Raw genomic sequence first — 26,194 nt, 5'->3', positions numbered from 1 at the left:
ATAGCTTACACTTATGAATTCTTCACTATCCATAATGATCCAACTGTATCTATTCAATTATTATGGGATCATTTTAAAGCTACTGCATGTGGTTTTATTATAGCCTTATAGCCCGCCGTAGCGGGCTATACCGGTGGTTAAAGGCCCGCTGCAGCGTTAAAGGCCCGAGCCAAAGGCGAGGGACTTTAACAAAGCAGAGGGACTTTAAAAGCCGGTATAGCCCTGCTACGAAGGGCTATAAGGCTATTAGAACATTCTGCCACTAGAGGGCAGAATGTTCTAACAAAACAAAGCCTTCAGGGAGCACGAGGAGATTGAAATCCCCTCAGGCTCCCTGAAGTCTTTGTTCCCAGCCGGAGCTGTGAACAAAGACACATTGGAATGTCGGTGCTCCGGGCTTATACCAGCCATTATAAGCCCGGAGCGCTCCATTGTTTTCAATGGAGCTTCCAACATTCCAATGTTCTAATACTGATTATGTTTCCAACACAAAATATCTTATACAAACAACATAATATTCTGCTAATATTAAAAATAGGGAACAGCTATACTATTCCTCTAAATCAAATGATGTCCTTCATTAGTTGCGGACAAATTGCCAGATTTCCACAGATAATACCTCTACAACTTGCTGGAAAGTAGTGCTCTCTAATATGGCGGTTGTAATAAAGTATACAAATCAAAGGAGGGAGAAAGAAGGGGTTGTGACCCACTCAGCTTCTTTTTTACAAATGTCTAAATATCAGGTAGAGAGTGGATCACTGGTCCTGAAAGAACCAAGGTTAGCATAAACAGTACAGGGTACTGTTAAGAAACCCTCAATCACGTTTATCGCAGGTGGAATTTCAGCGGTATGTTCGATTATCCGCTTCGTGCTTAACAACGTGACAGCATCATCATTGGGTTAATGAATGCTTCCTCCACCCGGAGGTTTTGCCTCTGGTTTTTTCAGTAGTGATCGTAGTAGTGAACGTGGAACCGTGTGGGTGTATAGTGAAGTGGTTTGAGTGAGTGAAAGTTAAGAAACTCGTAAAACCAGTAATAAAACTGGTTTTGAGTTGGCTAAAAACACTTTTCGTGCATGAGGCAGACAATTTAGGGTCTGGTGCACTATGAAAAAGTGTCCAAAAAAGAGGTCGACATGTTTCAGCCCTGTCTCGTGCCCCTAAGGGTCAGGTGGGCTTTCATCAGGACCTTGTCTATGTGTGGAGGACACTAATATTAATAGGTCTCCTTGTGAAGAATATGGATTGTTTCAGGGATCGAATCTGTCCTTGAACCTCTGTCCCAGTTCGCGGACCACTACTTGAAACCACTGGTACAACAGACCCCCACTTACCTTAAAGACACCAAAGATCTCCTAAACCTTCTTCGAGATCAGCAATTCTCAGAAGAAAGAATGCTACTAGTAGGTTTAGATGTTGAGAGTCTGTACACTAGCCTCCCACAGAAGAAAACACTGGATACTCTAGAAGAGTTACTGTTCAATCAACAATGGAATCATAAGACACCTAGACATTTCATTCTTGAATGCTGCAGACTAGCGCTTACCGAGAACCATTTTGAGTATAATAACACCCTGTACCGACAATGCCATGGTACTTCCATGGGGAGTACATTCGCGCCGAGCGTGGCGGGACTACACGTGAGTGACTTTGAAGCTAACCACGTACAGAGCCTCAATAATCCTTTCCTCAAGCGAATTATCTTCTGGAAACGCTATATTGATGATGTCCTGCTAATTTGGGAAGGGGACATGGAAACCCTTACTGATTTCCACCAGTGGCTGAATACCAGAGATGAATGGCTGAAATTTACTTACTCAGCAAGTTCTAACAAACTCGATTTCCTGGATGTTACAATCTTTATTGATAACAATACTATCCAGACAAAGACTTTTTTCAAACCCACTGCCAAGAACAGCCTACTCTCATTCAAGAGTTTCCACCCACGCCCAATGAGGGAGAACCTCCCGTACGGTCAGTTTCTCCGTCTAAGACGCAACTGCAGCAATATTCAGGATTATAAAGAACAAACGAAAGATCTAAGCGACAAACTTAAGAACAGAGACTACCCTCCACGCACCATCAAAAAGTGTCAAAAGAGGGCTAGAAATCAACAAAGAGAGACCCTCATGGAAACGACCGTGAAAGAACCCACGAAAGATCTGGTCACTTGTGTCAGCACTTACAGCCCGGTATCCAATGATGTAAAGAAGATCATTAACAAGAATTGGAAAATTCTAACGTCAGGGTCCTTGAAATGGCACAACCAATGTCTGCCTCATGCACGAAAAGCGTTTTTAATCAACTTGAACCCAGTTTTATTAAAAAATTTTTTACTGGTTTTACGAGTTTCTTAACTTTCACTCACTCAAACCATTTCACTATACACCCACACGGTTCCACGTTCACTACTACGATCACTACTGAAAAAACCAGAGGCAAAACCTCCAGGTGGAGGAAGCATTCATTAACCCAATGATGATGCTGTCACGTTGTTAAGCACGAAGCGGATAATCGAACATACCGCTGAAATTCCATCTGCGATAAACGTGATTGAGGGTTTCTTAACAGTACCCTGTACTGTTTATGCTAACCTTGGTTGTAATAAAGTGACAAACGTTTAGCCAACTATCTTAAACTACAAAAAGATCGTACCAAAATCGAATGTCTGCAGACCAGCCTAGATACCTCAATATTTAAACATGTCAATAACCTTGATGACTTGTGAGTTTTTATAAGACACTTTATACCCCGGAATTCATCCCTTTAGAGTCACATATTGATTCCTTTTTTTAAATTAGTTAACAAAAAAACTAACTCATGTTGATTTCTCTAGTTTGGAGCAATATATCTATCTCCATGAAATGGTTTCTACTGTCAAATTATTAACAGTTACCATGCCTGTGCTTGATTACTTTTCTGTTGTACATTTCAAGTCTTGCAATGGACCTACTCTGGTCCCAAAATATTTTCCTTAATAGCCGTACTATAGGATCACTGAAATAATATTGATGCATATAATATCGAAATACAGAAATATCTGAATTATATATTGATGACAAAAATATTGATTATTTGTATACATAACTAGTAAAACTGCAAATAAGAAGAACTTTAATATCACCATTGATGCAGAAAAGGCCTTTGATAGACTTCATTGGAGATTTCTGTTTAAAGCCTTGCAATGGTCACAAAATATTTTTTTTAATAACCATACCATAGGATCACTGGCATAATATTTATGCATACAACATTGAAAAACAAAAATATCGGAAATGTAATATCAATAAACAAAAATATCGACTTCCGATACTTAACTAGTGACACCACAAATATCGAGAACACAAATATTGCTGTTACAAATATCCATTTTTTTACCTTTATCGAAAAAAAGATATTTTAAATAAGACATTTTTTACCTTTAAATAAATATACAATATGTAATAAACACCGATTCACATAATATCGACTACAATATTATTATTAAATAATCATGAATAACTATTGTTTTTTAAAAACACTCTTACTTAATATAGTTACTTCAAAACTTCCCAAAACATTTACCATACACCCCAATAACTTTTATAAAAATACAACTCCCGAAAAATGAGCATTAACTACAAACATTTAAATCCCAACCCAAACTCACTAAATATTAATATATATCGATTAATTTATATTCAAACTTATATATCATACATCAAAAATAAAACCTTAATTAGCATTTACCTAAGAGGGGTTTAACTGATAAGAAAAATCAAATTCAAACTAAACCAACCAATAAAATACAACTATAAATAATTTCAACTAATAAAATCAAACAAGAAACTCATTTAAGCAACTAAAATAAAAAACACAACCTGAAATACCCATTATCTGCCAGAAAATATCAACTATCACAAACAAGCAAAAAGAAAGCATCTGTTTCACATTCGAACACCATGAACGGAAAAGCTGTACAAAACAGGTAAAACATCTAAACAGAACATGCATGTAAGTATACAAAATAGCAGCAGCTGCATATTTTTACATACAACTAACAAATGTGAAACTTAACATTATACAATGATAGAAGCTGCAAAATATATCACTTCATAGTAAGGAAAGCCGTTACTAAATGACATGGGCTACACCTACAGCCAAAAATTGCATCATAAGAAAATATAAACTGGAAATTAACTAAATATTATTCTTGCCACAGGAGGGAAACTACAAACAATGATGTAATTCATGTAAGAGAGCAGAGCATGACTACCCCCAAATGGGACAGAAATAGAAGTAGGGGAGAAATTGCAAGATAAGAGAGAGGCAATAATTAGGTCCCAGGAACCCACAACCAAAAAATTTAATAAAATACTATTACCCAAAATCCCCGAACACATAACGGGGGAACTACCACCTATCCCCACTTTAAACCATTTAATTGCTTGAACTAAAAAAGCCACCAGTGATTCCCCACTTGCTCCTAGAAGATACCAAGATATACACATATCTGAACACTTAAAAAATTATTCATAATGAGGAAGCTTTTCTTTCACACTACAAACCTAATCCTAATATTCTCTACAGCAGATAACTTAGCCAAAAATGGATGATGGATGGAATCTTCAAAATGTGCCCCAAACCATTCACTCAGATATACAGCATACATAGTGACTATCAAAACACAAATATCCCTTGTATATACGCCCTAGTACGACCAAACAAGTACTCGTAATCCGACCTATTTTGTAAGACCCTTGGGTTTATAGACTGCATTGCTCCAGACACAGACGCCAACCCAATTTCTAAATACCATAGTGAAATGTCTATAACAGCAATTTGGCACCGGAAGGCTAAATAAACTGTGCAGTTGAAGGATGTCACAATACCTTCCAATCCACACTAGGCAGAATCCAACCTGACTCCACATATTTATAGAAGCATTAAAAAAAGAGTAGGCTAAAAACAATGATCAAAGGAAGAATCTGTTCACCAAATTGGCCCTTAATTTAGCAAACAAACCAAAGCAATTGATGAGAAGTTGCAATTTACAGTCAAACTCTTCATAAATGACAAAGGAGTTGATTACTTAGAAATCATAGCCAAAAGCATGTTATAAAATAAATAGTATCCTACCAAAGTCCTCAAAACATATGACAAATTACAAACTAATACACCAAATATATTTTATTTCAAATAGTAAATATAATATAATATTTTGATATAGTAAATATATTGTTCATATTTTAGAATATCAGTCAAAAAAGGTATTTAGATTACAATGTTAATGAAGGCTGATATAATAGAATTATATAATTTTTTTTTAATTCAACTGTCATCAACCAAGAACATTAAAACAACCTCAATCCATCACATAAATTCATTACAACACATAAACCACACAATTCCATATACCAATCACATAATGTTTACACAAACAATTTAATATCACATATTCCGCCTAATAGAAAAGAAATGAAAAAAACTAAAGGCCTGATTACGAGTTCGGCGGTCTTACTGCCATAACGCTGGGGTCCCTAGAAAACCCTCGAGGTGGCAGTCTCCCGCTTCCCATATTACAATGTCACCACTGGGCCAGTGGTGGTGTTTCTGATGATGAGGATTTTTTTCATATGTTTCAATGTAGGTGTGTATAATTTGACTGAACAAGTGTTAAATGTACACACATGCATGACACTGGAAAAATACCTACTACCAGAACTCTCCCATTGCTGGTGTCCGGACCATATGTGCCAAGTCCAGTCAATAAGTAAATAGTGCAAAACGGACTTACCTGGATTTTGGCGCCAACATGGTAGTTTTCTTTTGGGTCAAGATGCTGCTGTGAAGGGGGGCTTGGAGAAAAGGATCCATGTGGAAGACTAACGCTAAGAAAAAGAAATGAGTGAGTATGTACCCTAATTCCTTCGATTCCACCGACTCAAAGCTGGTGGTCTTCCTGCCACGGTTGGCTCGACAGAAAGCCAACTCATAATTTTGACGGTGGTGAACTAGACTCTACAGCCCTCTGACAGCTCCTTTCACAATGTCTCCATTGAGGCAGTCAGCGAATGGCTGTCGGTGACAGATGTGCGCCGGTGGTCTTTCGGGCTGAAAACCGACAACATCATAACACACCAGGTGGACTGCCAGCCTAGGCAGCGGGGTTTCCCACGCTGTTTCATTGGCCGTTCCCTTATTGCCAAACTAGTAATCGGGCCCTTACTCTTTTGTAGCCGCAGATCTTTCTCTGTATCCACATAAAAAAAATAGAAATTTACCAGAGATGGAAAAACTATTGGCCAAACATCCCCAAAAATTCAAAGATGAGGTGAATGCAATAGAAATCCCTTGAAGCAATTCAAAGTATCTAGGAACCATAGAAAAAATGAAAAGTTTTTGAAAAAAAAGAAACGCTCCTGGAGACCCCAAAAAAGGAAATCAAAGTAAAAGGAATTGGAGTATTCTAAACTAAAAATGATTCCCTTACAAAAAAACTTAAACACCCAATGCCCATAGGGCACGCTCGTACTCAAAAACCTGTAAAGTAAATTAAAAAATCCACCCTGCAAAACACATTGGTGCCGATCACGATCCTGTAAAAACCGGGTACGAACCGTCGGACGGAGCATATTCTCCGTCCGACGCGTACCAGGTCGTCAAAATCTACCAACATGGAATTACGATTCGCACGGAAACACCATTTCCGTACGAATCGTACAAAAGCCCGACCGACGAAAATAAACCTACAAATGCGATCCGGGAAAGCGCCGACCTGACGTCGGGACGCTCGCAGCCTGCCATTCACGAACCAGGAATTACGATTCGCACCGACGTCATCCCGCACGGTGAATATTTTCCGGCTGCCAAAAACTGCCGGGAAATCAGGACGACGCGAACAAGGAGTACCAGTACGCGACGGACAGACAGGACGACGTGAACAAGGAGTACCAGTACGCGACGGACAGACAGGACGACGCGAACAAGGAGTACCAGTACGCGACGGACAGACAGGACAACGCGAACAAGGAGTACCCGTACGTGACGGACAGACATGGACCCGAACCTACGTGTCATCCCGGCCATCATAGCAGTCGACCTCCTCTACAGGTTACGACGCAGACGCCGCAGAAGGTCAGAACAACTAAGGGAGGGGGGAAAGGGGGGGAAAGGGGGGGGCAGGACCAGGGGCAGGCCACCAAACCCCCACCATAGTCACACAGCACACATGCCCTGGACATACCTGACTCCCAGGCCCTGGTCACTACGAGGGGGTGGGGCCGTGTCCAGCCAAGCCAGCGACCACCACAACGGAAGTCCTTGACGACGCGAACCTGCAACACAACCAGACAGGTACGTCCCATACCCACGCCTTAAGAGCGTGGGTACGAGTCGTACCACGCCCACACCTACGTCACCCCAACAATGGCGGGACGGCTCGTACCCACGTGGCAAAGGCCTGGGTACGGCCCGCACAAGCATCACATAGCATGGGGACGGATATGTACGGACCGTACCCCCACCCCGTATGCATGGAGCGGACCCCCAACCCCAACAGTGCAAGTACGACACGTACCCCCACCCGCGGACGTATGGAGCGTACCCCCCACCCCAACAGTGTAAGTACGACAAGTACCCTCACCCTGGGATGCATGGAGCGTACCCCCACCCCAACAGTGTAAGTACGACACGTACCCTCACCCGCGGACGTATGGAGCATACCCCCACCCCAACAGTGTAAGTACGACCCGTGGCCTCACCCGCGGACGAATGGAGCGTACCCCCACCCCAACAGTGTAAGTACGACACGTACCCTCACCTCGAATGCATGGAGTGTACCCCCCACCCCAACAGTGTAAGTACGACCCGTACCCCCACCCGCGGACATATGGAGCGTACCCCCACCCCAATAGTGTAAGTACGACCCGTACCCTCACCCGCGGACATATGGAGCGTACCCCCACCCCAACAGTGTAAGTACGACACGTACCCCCACCTCGAATGCATGGAGCGTACCCACATCCGTGTATATTAATGAGCGTACATATTGTGAAATAGGAGAGGTGTGTGCAGAGGCCTCCCAGCAGTGCCCAGAGACAGGAGGGGTGGGTGCCTATCACTCCCAGCAGTGCCCAGAGACAGGAGGGGTGGGTGCAGAGTCCTCCCAGCAGTGCCCAGAGACAGGAGGGGTGGGTGCCTATCACTCCCAGCAGTGCCCAGAGACAGGAGGGGTGGGTGCAGAGTCCTCCCAGCAGTGCCCTGAGACAGGAGGGGTGGGTGCAGAGTCCTCCCAGCAGTGCCTTAAGACAGGAGAGGTGTGTGCAGAGTCCTCCCAGCAGTGCCCAGAGACAGGGGGGGGTGGGTGCAGAGTCCTCCCAGCAGTGCCCTGAGACAGGAGGGGTGGGTGCCTATCACTCCCAGCAGTGCCCAGAGACAGGAGGGGTGTGTGCAGAGTCCTCCCAGCAGTGCCCTGAGACAGGAGGGGTGGGTTCCTATCACTCTCAGCAGTGCCCAGAGACAGGAGGGGTGGGTGCAGAGTCCTCCCAGCAGTGCCCTGAGACAGGAGGGGTGTGTGCAGAGTCCTCCCAGCAGTGCCCTGAGACAGGAGGGGTGGGTTCCTATCACTCCCAGCAGTGCCCAGAGACAGGAGGGGTGGGTGCAGAGTCCTCCCAGCAGTGCCCTGAGACAGGAGAGGTGTGTGCAGAGTCCTCCCAGCAGTGCCCAGAGACAGGAGGGGTGGGTGCAGAGTCCTCCCAGCAGTGCCCTGAGACAGGAGGGGTGGGTGCCTATCACTCCCAGCAGTGACCAGAGACAGGAGGGGTGGGTGCAGAGTCCTCCCAGCAGTGCCCTGAGACAGGAGGGGTGGGTTCCTATCACTCCCAGCAGTGCCCAGAGACAGGAGGGGTGGGTGCAGAGTCCTCCCAGCAGTGCCCAGAGACAGGAGGGGTGTGTGCAGAGTCCTCCCAGCAGTGCCCTGAGACAGGAGGGGTGGGTGCCTATCACTCCCAGCAGTGCCCAGAGACAGGAGGGGTGGGTGCAGAGTCCTCCCAGCAGTGCCCTGAGACAGGAGGGGTGGGTGCAGAGTCCTCCCAGCAGTGCCCTGAGACAGGAGAGGTGTGTGCAGAGTCCTCCCAGCAGTGCCCAGAGACAGGAGGGGTGGGTTCCTATCACTCCCAGCAGTGCCCAGAGACAGGAGGGGTGGGTTCCTATCACTCCCAGCAGTGCCCAGAGACAGGAGCGGTGGGTTCCTATCACTCCCAGCAGTGCCCAGAGACAGGAGGGGTGGGTGCAGAGTCCTCCCAGCAGTGCCCTGAGACAGGAGGGGTGGGTGCAGAGTCCTCCCAGCAGTGCCCTGAGACAGGAGGGGTGGGTGCAGAGTCCTCCCAGCAGTGCCCTGAGACAGGAGGGGTGGGTTCCTGTCACTCCCAGCAGTGCCCAGAGACAGGAGGGGTGGGTGCAGAGTCCTACCAGCAGTGCCCAGAGACAGGAGGGGTGTGTGCAGAGTCCTCCCAGCAGTGCCCTGAGACAGGAGGGGTGGGTGCCTATCACTCCCAGCAGTGCCCAGAGACAGGAGGGGTGGGTGCAGAGTCCTCCCAGCAGTGCCCTGAGACAGGAGGGGTGGGTGCAGAGTCCTCCCAGCAGTGCCCTGAGACAGGAGAGGTGTGTGCAGACTCCTCCCAGCAGTGCCCAGAGACAGGAGGGGTGGGTTCCTATCACTCCCAGCAGTGCCCAGAGACAGGAGGGGTGGTTCCTATCACTCCCAGCAGTGCCCAGAGACAGGAGGGGTGGGTGCAAAGTCCTCCCAGCAGTGCCCTGAGACAGGAGGGGTGGGTGCAGAGTCCTCCCAGCAGTGCCCTGAGACAGGATGGGTGGGTGCAGAGTCCTCCCAGCAGTGCCCTGAGACAGGAGGGGTGGGTTCCTATCACTCCCAGCAGTGCCCAGAGACAGGAGGGGTGGGTGCAGAGTCCCCCCAGCAGTGCCCTGAGACAGGAGGGGTGTGTGCAGAGTCCTCCCAGCAGTGCCCTGAGACAGGAGGGGTGTGTGCAGAGTCCTCCCAGCAGTGCCCTGAGACAGGAGGGGTGGGTTCCTATCACTCCCAGCAGTGCCCTGAGACAGGAGGGGTGGGTTCCTATCACTCCCAGCAGTGCCCAGAGATAGGAGGGGTGGGTGCAGAGTCCTCCCAGCAGTGCCCTGAGACAGGAGGGGTGTGTGCAGAGTCCTCCCAGCAGTGCCCTGAGACAGGATGGGTGTGTGCAGAGTCCTCCCAGCAGTGCCCTGAGACAGGAGGGGTGGGTTCCTATCACTCCCAGCAGTGCCCAGAGACAGGAGGGGTGGGTGCAGAGTCCTTCCAGCAGTGCCCAGAGACAGGAGGGGTGGGTGCAGAGTCCTCCCAGCAGTGCCCAGAGACAGGAGGGGTGGGTGCCCATCACTCCCAGCAGTGCCCATGGAACGCAAAGGGTGGAGTAGCCACAGATACCATGCCCACAAATTTCAGTCAGGTGCACAAAGACCCTGCAGTACATGTACCACATGTGTGCAAGGCTGGGAGTATACGCATGCATAGGGCCAAAAAGAAAACATGTCCACATGAAGTCATGTCAATAGTCCACATACACAAGTACAATGACTACCAAGGATGCCACGAATGATGCAGGTGGAGCATGGCTCAGCATGCATGTGCAAAGGTGAAGGACTACGTCACACACCCAGCTAATGTACACACAACTCTGCGCTAAAGTCAGGAGACACCCTGCAGGGAAGAAGTCAGGGTACACAGAGGAAGGAATACACCTTGGGACAATTGCAACATGCAGCAACTGCTTACATGAATGGAGAAAGGTAGCTAACACCGTGTGATGGCACACAGATCCCAGGGTCCCCCCTATGAGCCGCACACTACTACATTTCCCACACACCCAACACATGACCAACACCCACAACAATGTAGCAGCCCCACCAACAGCAATGCCAGCAAAGCAGGAGTGTTCCAAGGGCAAAAAATAAATAGCTTTATTCAGCATGAGCAAAAAACTAGGATGAAGTAAGTCCAATATTTACAAAGCCCATAGGGCAGTCCAGGAGTCACAGCTGGATGGGGGACACAGTGGGATGCGTGTCCCCTAGCTTGCCTGCACAGTTACAAGCCGTTGTCTTCCACAGGGATGAGGGCATCATGTTGGGGGGAAGGAACAGGCACCGCAGGGACAGGAGGGCGAAGGGTAGGCGACGTGGGTGCAGGGATGGAGGACTCCACCACAGGGGGTGGGGCAGGGCCAAAGGTGGATTCTAGGAGCGCGCTGCACACCTCGGCAAGGTCCTCCAGGGACTCCCCTGCACCCGAAGGAAGCACAGGCCCCAAGGAGGGGGGGGGGTCAGAGGGATGGGTCGCAGCGCCACTGGGGGAGGGTGTGGACAGGGGGGGGACTCAAGCACCCTGACCGTGGACTTCCTTGACCGCTTGCGGGGTGGTGTCACTGTGGGGCTGAGGGACAGAGCAGCCAGGAAGGAGTCTTTGGGGGAGATCAGGCCAGGAGAGCTGAGGGGAGGGGATGTGGAGGGAGTGGATTTGGTGGAATGCGGACTCCCACTCTGGCTGCGTGTCCCACGTTTGCCCCCCGACCCAGTGGGTGTGCCTACTTCACCCTGTGTGTGCGTGTCAGGAGGTGTGCGGCGGACCTTCCCTGCTGGTGTGGTGCCTGTGTCTGTTGTGGTGGGTGCATGCTTACGTCTGGGTGTATGTGGGACAGGCATGGGAGTGGGAAGTGTGGAAGGGGCAGGGGTAGGGGGTGGGACGTAGTGCTGCAGGAGACCCACTGCTGCAGTCAGTGTGGAGTCAATGGACCTTAGCAAGTTGCGTTGGTCAGCCTGCGATGAATGAATGCCCTCCAAGTATGCCTCCATGTTGTTGAGGACGTGGCTGTGGGCATGGAGGACATTAAGGATCGCAGTCTGACCAATCTGCAACTGCCGCTGGATGTCCACAGACTCAGCATTGGCGGCAGCAGTGGAGACAGGGGCAGGGGGTGCGGTGCCTGGCAGGAAGGAGACATGTGGTGACCGGGCACGTTGGGAAGGGACACGAGCACGTGGGAGGCGGCTGATGCCAATGGAGGGGGCGGTGCCAGATGTAGGGCTGCTGTCAGATGGTGGTGCAGCCACCGCCCACTCGGAGAGATCATCCTCGGACCTGTCAGCTTCATACTCTGTTGTGCCAGTCGACAGGTCCCCGGGTTCACTCTCCTCCGCCTCAGTCCCACTCGAAGTGCCAGCCCCGATGTCACCGCTGGCACTGGTGCTCGGTCCCTCCGCGCCGTCTGTGTCCATGTCTCCCTCCGTGTCCCCCGACGATGCTGTGGGCAGGGTGAAGAGACAGAAATTAATCATACACCTGTATACATATGTCACATGAGTCCAATCTACTTAGGTTACAGTGCATAGCCTGAAACAAAGGAAGAGTTACAACTACAAAACAAGGTACATATGTAGGCCCTGCAAGACACAGTTGTGTGACCCACCATGCCATGGAAAAACTATGGAGAGCATGACACAATAGCAAATGAGATGACATGGAATTTTGACTAAGGAGCAAGGCCCTGGGGACAATACAGCACTGCATCTGCACCACACCGCGTGGCAGGAAATTGGGATGAGCAGGGACCATATCCAGGAACTAGAGGCACATGCAGCATAGGTAATACTGATAACATGCCCACCCTGACTGGCACACTGCACCTTGAGTGTATGTCCAGACAAACATCACACACTGGCCAGTCCTAGCAAGGAGATTACAGGTCTTGACATGTAGGCCATGCCCGCACCACCCACCCCCTACATGAGACAAATCTGTGGAGACACAGGAAGCACTTACATCTCTTAGTCTGGGTGAAATACACATGGGATGCAATAATTCAAGATTGCACACCAAATACCCAAGGTGTGCCTGTCCAAATAATCATGTACAAATAGGCATCATCAGATGATTGCAACAAGACACACAGGCAATGGCCACCGTGAGTATGTACTTGGAAAATCAGGTCAGGCTGGACAGTGGACACTTGTAATACATCTCACGTCAATAAACATGGTGCCAGGGGACAATGGCACAGAGCACAACCTATGCTGTAGACACAGAGATTGTCGACATTCTCGGATTACACACATGATACCTAGGAAAATAAGCCCCTGGGGACAGTAGTGGCCACAAAACTCCATGCTCCTGAATGGGAATGATTGCAACACACGCTAACATCCCTGCACTATGCGTAACGCACACTCATGCACATGATGTCACAGGCCACCACATGGGACATGCCTGCTGGAAGGCCTGGCACTCGAGAGATTAACTCCCATGTCTGGACTCAGCATTAGTGCCAACTGACATGGAACCCACAAGTCCAGAACTGGACAGGGCACAGGCAAGGTCACAAAACCTGTTACACACCACCCCCACACATGATGCTGCAAGCATTGTACACTTGGAGAAGGTGTCAGGCTACATAACCTTGTGATGGAGTGACTACACACAGACCAGGGAACACATTGCAAGGAGGGGAAGGGAGGCAGGAGAGCACTGCAATACTGTGGGGAACAGGATCTGCACAGCACCATAAACCCTGGAAGTGTATCCATGGAACAGTGCACTTACAAATGCTGGTGAAACACAACAAACACACACATGTACCTACCCCCTTCCGGCTGCTGCATCTCCTGTAGACGCCTGTCCAAGTCTGGAAAGACCACCGCCAGCACACGTTTCTTGATGTGGGAGAGACGGCGGCGCCCGCGGTTCTTATGGCTCTCAGGTGAGTCCCCCAGCAGGACCCGTGCGATCCTCCGCGTCCAGCACCGGATATCCTGCCAGCGTTTCCTCACCTGGGACAGGTGCCGCCTCCGACCATCCGCACTCCTCACGGCGCTGACGGCGTCCAGCCATTTCTGCTCCTTGGCAGAGGCGTCTACCTGTGAGGATGAACAAGTGACACTACATCAATACACCTGGCACATGTCACAGGGACACAGATTAGAACACATTTGCTGTTTACAACAAGGCAGAGTGTGCATCCAACGCATTGCACCTTTGTCATAGGGACATGATCCTCTGGGGGAAGGCCAAAAGCAGTACGTGCCATTGAAAGGACACAGGTGGAATGAGGGCAACTACACAATCAATGAGCCAGGCTCACACTGTGCATCACACCCACCCCTCCTGTCTCTGGGCACTGCTGGGAGGACTCTGCGCCCACCCCTCCTGTCTCAGGGCACTGCTGGGAGGACTCTGCACCCACCCCTCCTGTCTCAGGGCACTGCTGGGAGGACTCTGCACCCACCCCTCCTGTCTCAGGGCACTGCTGGGAGGACTCTGCACACACCCCTCCTGTCTCAGGGCACTGCTGGGAGGACTCTGCACACACCCCTCCTGTCTCAGGGCACTGCTGGGAGGACTCTGCACACACCCCTCCTGTCTCAGGGCACTGCTGGGAGGACTCTGCACACACCCCTCCTGTCTCAGGGCACTGCTGGGAGGACTCTGCACCCACCCCTCCTGTCTCAGGGCACTGCTGGGAGGACTCTGCACACACCCCTCCTGTCTCTGGGCACTGCTGGGAGTGATAGGCACCCACCCCTCCTGTCTCTGGGCACTGCTGGGAGTGATAGGAACCCACCCCTCATGTCTCAGGGCACTGCTGGGAGACATCAGGCATTCCCCCCCCCCGGGACCTCCCCTACAGTACATAGCATGTGTGTCACACCTGGACACAATGGCAGAAGTCACAGTCACAAAAAAGGGACACAGTCTGTGCCAGTGGACACTGCACTCACCTGATAACCTGGTCGCCCATACAGCATGGGGTACCGTGGGAGGATCACATCCACCAAAGCCATGTTCTCCTCCAGGGTGAATGGCTGTGACCTCTCCACAGCCCTTGACATGGTTCCAGGGAATCAGTAGCAGCAGCAGGGTCGTGGAATACAGAGATGTGCAGGCAAGTGCTCCCTCATGGGACCTGGCTGCCTTATATCTGCCTTGCTGGCCCATCTCATGCACAGGAGTACAGAGTGAATGGTCACTCACATTTGCATCCTATGTTTCCTCCAATCCCTTCAAACCTAGCAGTCTGTGGGTTCTCAATCTGTTATTTCTCCTGCATGATGTCAGCCCCACAAACACATTGCAACAAAGTAGATTCATTCCAACTGACTTCTGCTGTGCACCTTCCTGAACAAATTCAAAATTTGAACTTGGTCTCCATGACAACCAGCATGCATGTAGGCCTTAATACTTGTCCCTCATGTGTCCCCTATGTAATTTGGAGCTTCACACACAGGTACGGTGCGTTCCGGGGCCCTAGGGCACCCCAAATGCATAGCAACGGCCCGTACACGCGTGCCTACGTTCACTATCACTATGGGTGTCCTCGCGTATGCGTACTCGTAGTGGTACGGGCCGTACACACGCCTGTACGCTCCCTGTCACTATGGGTGTCCTCGCGTATGCGTACTCGTAGTGGTACGGGCCGTACACACGCCTGTACGCTCACTATCACTACGTGTACGCATACGTGAGGACACCCATAGTGATAGGGAGCGTACAGGCGTGTGTACGGCCCGTACCACTACGAGTACGCATACGCGAGGACACCCATAGTGATAGGGAGCGTACAGGCGTGTGTACGGCCCGTACCACTACGAGTACGCATACGCGAGGACACCCATAGTGATAGGGAGCGTACAGGCGTGTGTACGGCCCGTACCACTACCAGTACGCATACGCGAGGACACCCATAGTGATAGGGAGAGTACAGGCGTGTGTACGGCCCGTACCACTACGAGTACGCATACGCGAGGACACCCATAGTGATAGGGAGCGTACAGGCGTGTGTACGGCCCTACCACTATGGGTGTTCTTGCGTATGCGTACTCGTAGTGGTACGGACCGTACACATGCCTGTACGCTCGCCATCACGATGGGTACACATACGGCAGCACTCCCATAGTGATATGGGAACGTACACAGGCCCTCTTAGCAGCAGTACGGCGGTTTTCACACATCACAGTGGTGACAGGCAGCACACAGGAAGGAATAGGGCGGACATACTTGTCCATGGATGGACATACTTGTCCATGAATGGACATCAAGGCATTGTCTGTGCATTACTACATGTGTGGGGCACAGGTGTGACAGGCTGTGATGTGGAACATTACTCCTGAGTCGAGAAGGCACCAGATGTATGATGAGATGTGTACAGATGTAATGTGTGACGTGCAATGTGTGCCAGGCATGCCCTTGACTCCTTGGACATGTGTGCATGTCGTACTGCACACTTGGGATGACCGACACTGGCATGGCACAGACACCAACACACGGAAGTGTCCCCTGATGCCCGGTACAGGGGTTATCACACCTGACTTGTCACTACCCATGGTGCACGATGTGACTATGTCATGTATGTGTGGGGGCTTCCCATTAGGTTGATGTTGGAGCACCCTCAAAAGCTGCAGCTGTTGCAGCAACCAACATGTGTCTGTGTGTAGATTGACATTGCACACTGTTCCGCACACCATGCCACATGTGGTTTCGGATGTGAGGTGCGCATGTATGCATGGGACACGGAGTAGCGTGACAAGGACATGTCTGCATCCTCTCAATGAATGTGTGGTGAGTCATGACATGTGCACCTTCATGGCAAGGTGTGTGGGCTGTCCTAGTGTAATGTCATGTAACCTGTGGCTCTAGTGTTCCGCTACCAGTCCCTGCAATCGGCATCCTACTTCTGCTGATGTGTGGGTGTATGTCACTCCTGTCTTGCGTCTGGCTGTTCACTTGCACTGGGACACAGCTAATCCCATGGCATGGCATGGGGAGGTTCTCATTCTCCGTGTGTAGCTGGGTCTTGGTAGGAGTGTCACCTGGCAGCCATACGTGTCCAGGGCATGTGGCACATACCTCACTCCGTATGTAGCATATGTGTATAGACAGATTAACATGTGCTCAGTACAAATGATTTGTTGTTGTGGTGCACTCACTCTTCCTTGTCACTTCCAAATTACTGCAGAGCGCCGCCTCTTGCCCGACCAATTCCGGACTTGGCTGCCATGCGGGAGAATGATCGGATCCGGTGCTACCGCTTCCCACGACGGTTGATTCTGGAGTTGACGGCGAGACTGGCACCACACCTGCAACCGCTGCACAGGTATCCTGCGGCACTGACACCCAAGCTGAAGGTAATGGCAGCCCTACATTTTCTAGCCACGGGTACCTTTCAAAATACCATAGCTCATGTTGGTGGCATGTCCCAGAGCATGTTCTGCCGTGTGCTGCATGATTTCTTAGAGGCCATGTTGATTCACCTGGATGACTTCATCAAGTTCCCAACCCCTAAACAGTTGACTGGGGTCAAGCGTGGATTCTATGCCCTGGGAGGGATGCCCCATGTCATTGGGTCCATAGATGGGACACATGTAGCTTTGGTACCACCACACGCACGGGAGGTAGCGTACCGCAATCGGAAGCACTACCACTCCATCAATGCCCTTGTGGTGTGTCTGTCCAACATGGTGATTTCACATGTCTGTGCTCGTTTTCCAGGATCAGCACACGATGCCTACATCATGAGGCGTAGCAGGGTGCCTGAAATGATGATGCAGCTGCGCAACGAACGAGCATGTGTTGTTGGTGGGTACAGTCTGTCTGTCCTGTATTTTGCATAGCCTACCAGCACGATCGCTTCACCAGTTGTAACGATGTCCATGTGCTTCCCATGTAGGGGACGCTGGCCATCCCAACATGCCATGGCTGCTCACACCTCTCCGCAACCCCATCACGCCGGCCCAGCTCCGCTACAACACCGCCCATGGCCGGACAAGGCGAGTGATAGAGAGGACGTTTGGCCTGCTGAAGAGCCGATTTCGGTGCCTCCACAAGACCGGCGGCGCGCTCCCATATGCCCCTGCGAAGGTCTGCAAAATCTTCATGGTCTGCTGCATGCTGCACAACATGGCAGTTGAGAAAGCTGTGTCACTCATCCTGGATCAACATGACGAGGACCATCCACCCGTGGAGGACGAAGGGCTTGGCAATGGGGCTAGTGATGTGGAGGATGTGGAGCTGCAAGAGGACATCCGGACTCGGCTCATACGCGACTTCTTTGCTTAGTGGTGAGTACCAGTGTCTGAGTGTGCACACATTGCTGCACGTGTGGCATGTGTTGTGATGTGTGTCTCCACCTGCATGTATGGCACGTGAGTCAGAGGTGTGTGTGGGTGTGTCACTGGAGTGATGGTGGCAGTGATGGTTGTATTTCCCCAGTCATAATTGTGACCTAGCATGTTGTCATCCATACATGTGTCGAGTACATGCACATGCAAGTGGCTGTGCTTTTTGTGGCTGACTTCTTGTGTGTCTCTCATCCCCAGGTACTTGCTCATGCCGTCTGCTGGTTGCATTGTTGTGGCACTGCTATTCCTCATGGACACGTCATCGTGTGCTGACTCAGCGTTACACACACGGACAAGTTTGGAAGTCTCCTTAGGGTAAGGGATGCATCAGGGGTGTATTGGGTGTGGCAGTTGTTCACGATGTATGCACACTGCCCCTGTCGATGTTTGGTTCCTCTGCAGCCATGTAGCATCACCATGGGACACGACATGCAGCTGTGTACACCTGAATAGATGGTCTGACTGGTTGACAGTCATCAGTGATGGGATAGTGGATTGCGATGATGGCATCAATGTGTGTAACACTGCCCTCGGACACATACGGTTTGCATTGGCTTGACATGGTGTGGGACTTCTACATCAGCGGATCAATGGTGTATGGCAGTCTCTCCGTGAGCAGCTGTGGGTGTTTAGCTGTTGGCCGACAATTGTGTGCCAGTTCCATAGCTATCACGCATTTGTGCTGCAGAAAGGGGGTGCCAGTGTTGGACCCACATGTTACTCCACATGAAGTGTTCATGTGTACTTCAAGTTGCCTCTGCAATCCCGAATACATGACTAATAAAGGTGTCCCTATGCCTCCAAGGTGCCTCTCCTCAGTCAATGCTGGTGTGTTGCCACGGTGCATCCAGCATGTCTGGCATGGTTTTCCCTGATAGTGGCTATGTGTCTATGTGTCGAGTAGCAAGATGCAAGCTGTGTGTGTGGGCTGAGACTGTGTATTATGCATGATGTCCATGACTGTGTGGGTATTGTGACATGTGCCATCCCCATGCATCCAACGTTGGACAGGCCCCCATTCTCTGCATCCACCGGACTCAAGCTTGCAGGACATGGTTCTGCCACCTGTCTACACATACCTGGGTGCCCCCTAGGACACTGGACTGGATCCCTGACCTCTGCGCATGACTGTTGCTGTACTCAATGTGTCTGTCAGCACGGTTGTGCGGCCACCCCCTCAGCTGGTTGGGCCCATCACGGGTGTGTATGGTGCTCCATGTCTGTCTTGCCTAATACATTGTGGCCCGTGTGTCCTGTGCCAGACTCAGGCCCCAGGGTGTGGATGGTTGAAGTCAAAAGAGAACTCAGGCATGTTTAGACTTTACAAGACACATGTAAGGTAATAATGCAACTAGCAGGCATCTTCTCTTAATGGTGTGAATTTTTATTTTTGTGAGGGGCTTTCCGGGAGTTTGGAATCCAAAGTTCAGTAGGGGAGTTGGTGTCCTTGCCATTGGAAATCCTCAGAGTCCATGCCACAGTCTTTGTCCACATTGGTCAGACAGTGACCAGCAAGGCCATGTGGCAGAGAATGTCTCTTGATGCTGTGATGCTGTTGCTCCAGTGGGCCAGGTGCCAGGCCAGGTGTCCTGGGAGATGGTGATGTAGCGCCGACCCTCACGGTCCTTTCCGTGGACGACCCGGCCTCCTGCGGGGACCCTCAGAAGCAGGCCGTGACGATGTTTGGGATGCTCCATCGGATGTTTCCTCCTCCTCCTGATCCCTCCCTGTGGGTGGTGATGTTCTACGCCTTCTGGCACAGGGAGGGTTTCCCATGTTGTCGTCCATCCGACGGAGTGTATCGTGTATCCCCTGGAACACCGACACTTGCTCAGCCTGTCTGTCCTCCATCCTCCGTTGGTGTTGCAGTAGACAGGCATGTTGCTGGGCCTGCTGGGTCTTTATCTCATCGAGGGTCCCCTTGATCTCATTGAGGGTGGACACAACCTGGGCCATGCCTGTGGTGTCCTGCCGGTATGAGTCCAGGATGTTACGGACATGGGAATATACCGGTTCCGCAGCCAACTGGTCAGGCTGGCGCCTCCGCCGTCCTCCACTCCCACCACCCCTGCCCACTTGCACCTGGCCTGCCCTTGTGGGCACATCGGGTCTCCGGGACCCCTGAGGGGTGGCATTGGTGTTGTCGCCTGCCTCCTCCTGGGTGCCCGGGACACCGTGTCCCTCCTGGCCAGCCTGGCTGCTTTGTGGTGGTGGGGCAGGGATCCTGGGTGTCTCCTGGGATGTGGCAGGAGTGGGGGTGGTGGTTGGCCCCGTTGTACCTGACGCAGGTGCTGCAGGTGGTTGGACACCAGAGGTGCCAGGTTGGTCGGGGTTGTCCACAGAGTGGTGAGAGCCGTCGCTGCCGGTGGGATCGGGCTCCCGCAGATCCGGGTCCTGTGAGTCTTCCCCCCAGTGTTGGGGGGTGAACCACGACGTTGACCTGTGTGTGAGAGAGACAATGTTAATTTTGGTCCATGCAACATCCATGTTTCATCAGTTTCAACGTTGGCACATTCCCTCTTGGAATTAGGATCTGTCTTGCATTCCACACACACCACACGGCTGATTTGCTCTCCCTGTGTCTCACTCCCTCTCTGTCCCCCTCTCCCTCACTCTGTGTGTCAGCCTCCTCCCTCTGTCCGTGTCCCTGTGTCTCCCTCCCTCTCTGTCCCCCTCTCCCTCCCTCCGTGTGTCAGCCTCCTCCCTCTGTCCGTCTCCCTGTGTCTCCCTCCCTCTCTTTCCCCCTCTCCCTCCCTCCGTGTGTCAGCCTCCTCCCTCTGTCCGTCTCCCTGTGTCTCCCTCCCTCTCTGTCCCCCTCTCCCTCCCTCTGTGTCCCCCTCTCCCTCCCTCTGTGTGTCACCCTCTGTCACCTCAGCCCAGCTTCCTGGGCACACACTGTTAGCAGATCTTTGAATGGCCCTTGGCTTGTTGATGTGAGTTTGTTTCTGATCTCCAGGCACCCATTGGGTGTAGTGTCTGTCTCTGCGCTGCTGCTGTGGTGGTGTGTGCTGCCACTCTTTCACAATGTTGGCTGTTCATTAGCTGCTGTCATGTGCAAAACAGTGCCTTCACCCCCATGTGTTGATGCAAGGCGTCCGCCATTTGCTGGCGAGTCTTTCCTGTGTGGGGACACAGTGTTTGTATGGCTGTGACCTGGGCCATATGGGCAGAGGGCATTGTTGTCTGCTTCTGAGTTGCATTTTGTGAATTTTGGGGCCCACCCTCCCGCCATCCGGGTTACCGTGTCATGTGTTGGTGTCTTCTGTGGCCTGTGACTTGACATTGTCCAGCTGGGTGCATGGGGCATGGTGGCGCCAGTGGCATGTGCGTGTTCATGGAGTGTGGTTGAGTCATGCGATAGCTTGGGGTGGTTGCGTGCCTGTTAGTGATTTTGGTTGTGGATGACGTTCCCCCCATGTGAGGTGCGTTGTTTGTGTACTCACCCGGGTCTCGGAGTCCTCCTAATCCTTCGACTGCCTCCACCGGCTGTATGGCCATCACCCTCTCCTCCCAGGGCTGGTAGTGTACGGGTCTGCGGGAGGGCCCTCCTCCAGTGGCGTTGGCCTGGTTGTGTTCCTCCAGCATCTTGGCTCGGACCCTCCTCCGCAGATCGTACCACCTGGCTTGGCATTCATGCCTGGTCATTCTGGTGTCCGCAACATCATTCACAGCATCGACGATGGTCTGCCACATGGCTGTTTTCGCTGCCATGCTGGTCTGTCTGACCAATGTTCCAAAGAGCTGTGGCTCAACTCTGAGGATTTCATCGACAAGGACCTCCAACTCTCGGTTACTGAACTTTGGATTCTTGTTAGTGGGCATGGTGAGGGGTGTGGGTGTGGATGGTGGGGGGGTGTGTGTGGATGGTTGTGGGTGTGTGGGTGTGGTTGTGCAGGTGTGTGTGTGTGTGAATGTGATGAGGGGGTGTTTGTGAAGGTGGTTGTGTGAAGGTGTGCAAGTGTAAGGTGTGGTGAAGCTTGTAGTATGGTGCTGTAGGTTGTCTGTGGTGTCTGGCAGCAGTGAGTCTGTTGCAAAGGCTCATGGTTTGTGTGTGTGGGCCCTTTTTATTGGTCCATTGGTGGGTGTGGCTGAGTTTGAACTTTGGGTGGGTGTGTTATAAGGAGTGGTGGTGTTTTGGGCCTCTGTTTGTTTTTGGCAGTTGCAGGTCAGTGAATGTGTTTTTTTAGTGTTTGTTGGACATGTTTTGTGGCTTTGTGCCATTCGAATGGTGTATTCTTGTGTTGTTTTGGTTTGTCCTGGTTGTGTACGTGCGTTTTTAGCGTGTATACGGTGTGTACATTGGCCATTTGGTTGTACGGTGCTGTCCTTGTGTGTGGCTTGGTACGAGTCGTACAGGCGGTTGTGATGTTGGGGCCTGGGGTGCGCTCCGTACTTAGGAGGTTGTGGTGGGGGTGCGACTCTGACGTACACGGGTGTACATACAGGGGGGTACGACACGTACAGGGGTGGGGGTACGACTCGAACGTACAGGGGTGTACATACACGGGGGTAGGACACGTACAGGGGTGGGGGTACGACTCGAACGTACTGGGGTGTACATACACGGGGGCAGGACACGTACAGGGGTGGGGGTACGACTCAAACGTACAGGGGTGTACATACACGGGGGTACGACACGTACAGGGGTGTACATACACGGGGGTAGGACACATACAGGGGTGGGGGTACGACTCGAACGTGCAGGGGTGTACATACACGGGGGTAGGACACGTACAGGGGTGGGGGTACGACTCGAACGTACTGGGGTGTACATACACGGGGGTAGGACACGTACAGGGGTGGGGGTACGACTCGAACGTACAGGGGTGTACATACACGGGGGTACGACATGTACAGGGGTGTACATACACGGGGGGAGGACACGTACAGGGGTGGGGGTACGACTCGAACATACAGGGGTGTACATACACGGGGGTAGGACACGTACAGGGGTGGGGGTACGACTCGAACGTACAGGGGTGTACATACACGGGGGTACGACACGTACAGGGGTGTACATACACGGGGGTACGACACGTACAGGGGTGGGGGTACGACTCGAACGTACAGGGGTGTACATACATGGGGTAGGACACGTACAGGGGTGGGGGTACGACTCGAACGTACAGGGGTGTACATACACGGGGGTAGGACACGTACAGGGGTGGGGGTACGACTCGAACGTACTGGGGTGTACATACACGGGGGTAGGACATGTACAGGGGTGTACATACACGGGGGTAGGACACGTATAGGGGTGGGCATACGACTCGAACGTACAGGGGTGTACATACACGGGGGTAGGACACGTACAGGGGTGGGGGTATGACTCGAACGTACTGGGGTGTACATACACGGGGGTAGGACATGTACAGGGGTGGGGGTATGACTCGAACATACAGGGGTGTACATACACGGGGGTATGACACGTACAGGGGTGGGGGTACGACACGTACAGGGGTGTACATACATGGGGGTAGGACACGTACAGGGGTGGGGGTACGACTCGAACGTACAGGGGTGTACATACACGGGGTAGGACACGTACAGGGGTGGGGGGACGACTCGAACGTACAGGGGTGTACATACACGGGGGTACGACACGTACAGGGGTGTACATACACGGGGGTAGGACACGTACAGGGGTGGGGGTACGACTCGAACGTACAGGGGTGTACATACACAGGGTAGGACACGTACAGGGGTGGGGGTACGACTCGAACGTACAGGGGTGTACATACACGGGGTAAGACACGTACAGGGGGTGTACATACACGGGGGTACGACACGTACAGGGGTGGGGGTATGACTCGAACGTACAGGGGTGTACATACACGGGGGTAGGACACGTACAGGGGTGGGGATACGACTCGAACGTACTGGGGTGTACATACACGGGGGTAGGACATGTACAGGGGTGGGGGTACGACTCGAACATACAGGGGTGTACATACACGGGGGTACGACACGTACAGGGGTGTACATACACGGGGGTAGGACACGTACAGGGGTGGGGGTACGACTCGAACGTACAGGGGTGTACATACACAGGGGTAGGACACGTACAGGGGTGGGGGTACGACTCGAACGTACTGGGGTGTACATACACGGGGGTAGGACACGTACAGGGGTGGGGGTACGACTTGAACATACAGGGGTGTACATACACGGGGGTACGACACGTACAGGGGTGTACATACACGGGGGTAGGACACGTACAGGGGTGGGCGTACGACTCGAACGTACAGAGGTGTACATACACGGGGGTAGGACACGTACAGGGGTGGGGGTATGACTCGAACGTACTGGGGTGTACATACACGGGGGTAGGACATGTACAGGGGTGGGGGTATGACTCGAACATACAGGGGTGTACATACACGGGGGTACGACACGTACAGGGGTGGGGGTACGACACATACAGGGGTGTACATACACGGGGGTAGGACACGTACAGGGGTGGGGGTACGACTCGAACGTACAGGGGTGTACATACACGGGGTAGGACACGTACAGGGGTGGGGGTACGACTCGAACGTACAGGGGTGTACATACACGGGGGTACGACATGTACAGGGGTGTACATACACGGGGGTAGGACACGTACAGGGGTGGGGGTACGACTCGAACGTACAGGGGTGTACATACACGGGGGTAAGACACGTACAGGGGGTGTACATACACGGGGGTACGACACGTACAGGGGTGGGGGTATGACTCGAACGTACAGGGGTGTACATACATGGGGGTAGGACACGTACAGGGGTGGGGATACGACTCGAACGTACTGGGGTGTACATACACGGGGGTAGGACATGTACAGGGGTGGGGGTACGACTCGAACATACAGGGGTGTACATACACGGGGGTACGACACGTACAGGGGGTGTACATACACAGGGGTACGACACGTACAGGGGTGGGGGTATGACTCGAACGTACAGGGGTGTACATACACGGGGGTAGGACACGTACAGGGGTGGGGATACGACTCGAACGTACTGGGGTGTACATACACGGGGGTAGGACATGTACAGGGGTGGGGGTACGACTCGAACATACAGGGGTGTACATACACGGGGGTAGGACACGTACAGGGGTGGGGGTACGACTCGAACGTACAGGGGTGTACATACACGGGGGTAGGACACGTACAGGGGTGGGGGTACGACTTGAACGTACTGGGGTGTACATACACGGGGGTAGGACACGTACAGGGGTGGGGGTACGACTCGAACGTACAGGGGTGTACATACACGGGGGTACGACACGTACAGGGGTGTACATACACGGGGGTAGGACACGTACAGGGGTGGGGGTACGACACGTACAGGGGTGTACATACACGGGGGTAGGACACGTACAGGGGTGGGGGTACGACTCGAACGTACAGGGGTGTACATACACGGGGTAGGACACGTACAGGGGTGGGGGGACGACTCGAACGTACAGGGGTGTACATACACGGGGGTACGACACATACAGGGGTGTACATACACGGGGGTAGGACACGTACAGGGGTGGGGGTACGACTCGAACGTACAGGGGTGTACATACACAGGGTAGGACACGTACAGGGGTGGGGGTACGACTCGAACGTACAGGGGTGTACATACACGGGGGTAAGACACGTACAGGGGGTGTACATACACGGGGGTACGACACGTACAGGGGTGGGGGTATGACTCGAACGTACAGGGGTGTACATACACGGGGGTAGGACACGTACAGGGGTGGGGATACGACTCGAACGTACTGGGGTGTACATACACGGGGGTAGGACATGTACAGGGGTGGGGGTACAACTCGAACATACAGGGGTGTACATACACGGGGGTACGACACGTACAGGGGTGTACATACACGGGGGTAGGACACGTACAGGGGTGGGGGTACGACTCGAACGTACAGGGGTGTACATACACGGGGGTAGGACACGTACAGGGGTGGGGGTACGACTCGAACGTACTGGGGTGTACATACACGGGGGT

The sequence above is a fragment of the Triturus cristatus genome, chromosome 2_2 (assembly GCF_964204655.1).
Source record: "Triturus cristatus chromosome 2_2, aTriCri1.1, whole genome shotgun sequence".
In the NCBI taxonomy this organism is placed as follows: Eukaryota; Metazoa; Chordata; class Amphibia; order Caudata; family Salamandridae; genus Triturus; species Triturus cristatus.
The sequence above is the reverse complement of the archived record's forward strand: the minus strand, read 5'-3'. Positions refer to the sequence as shown.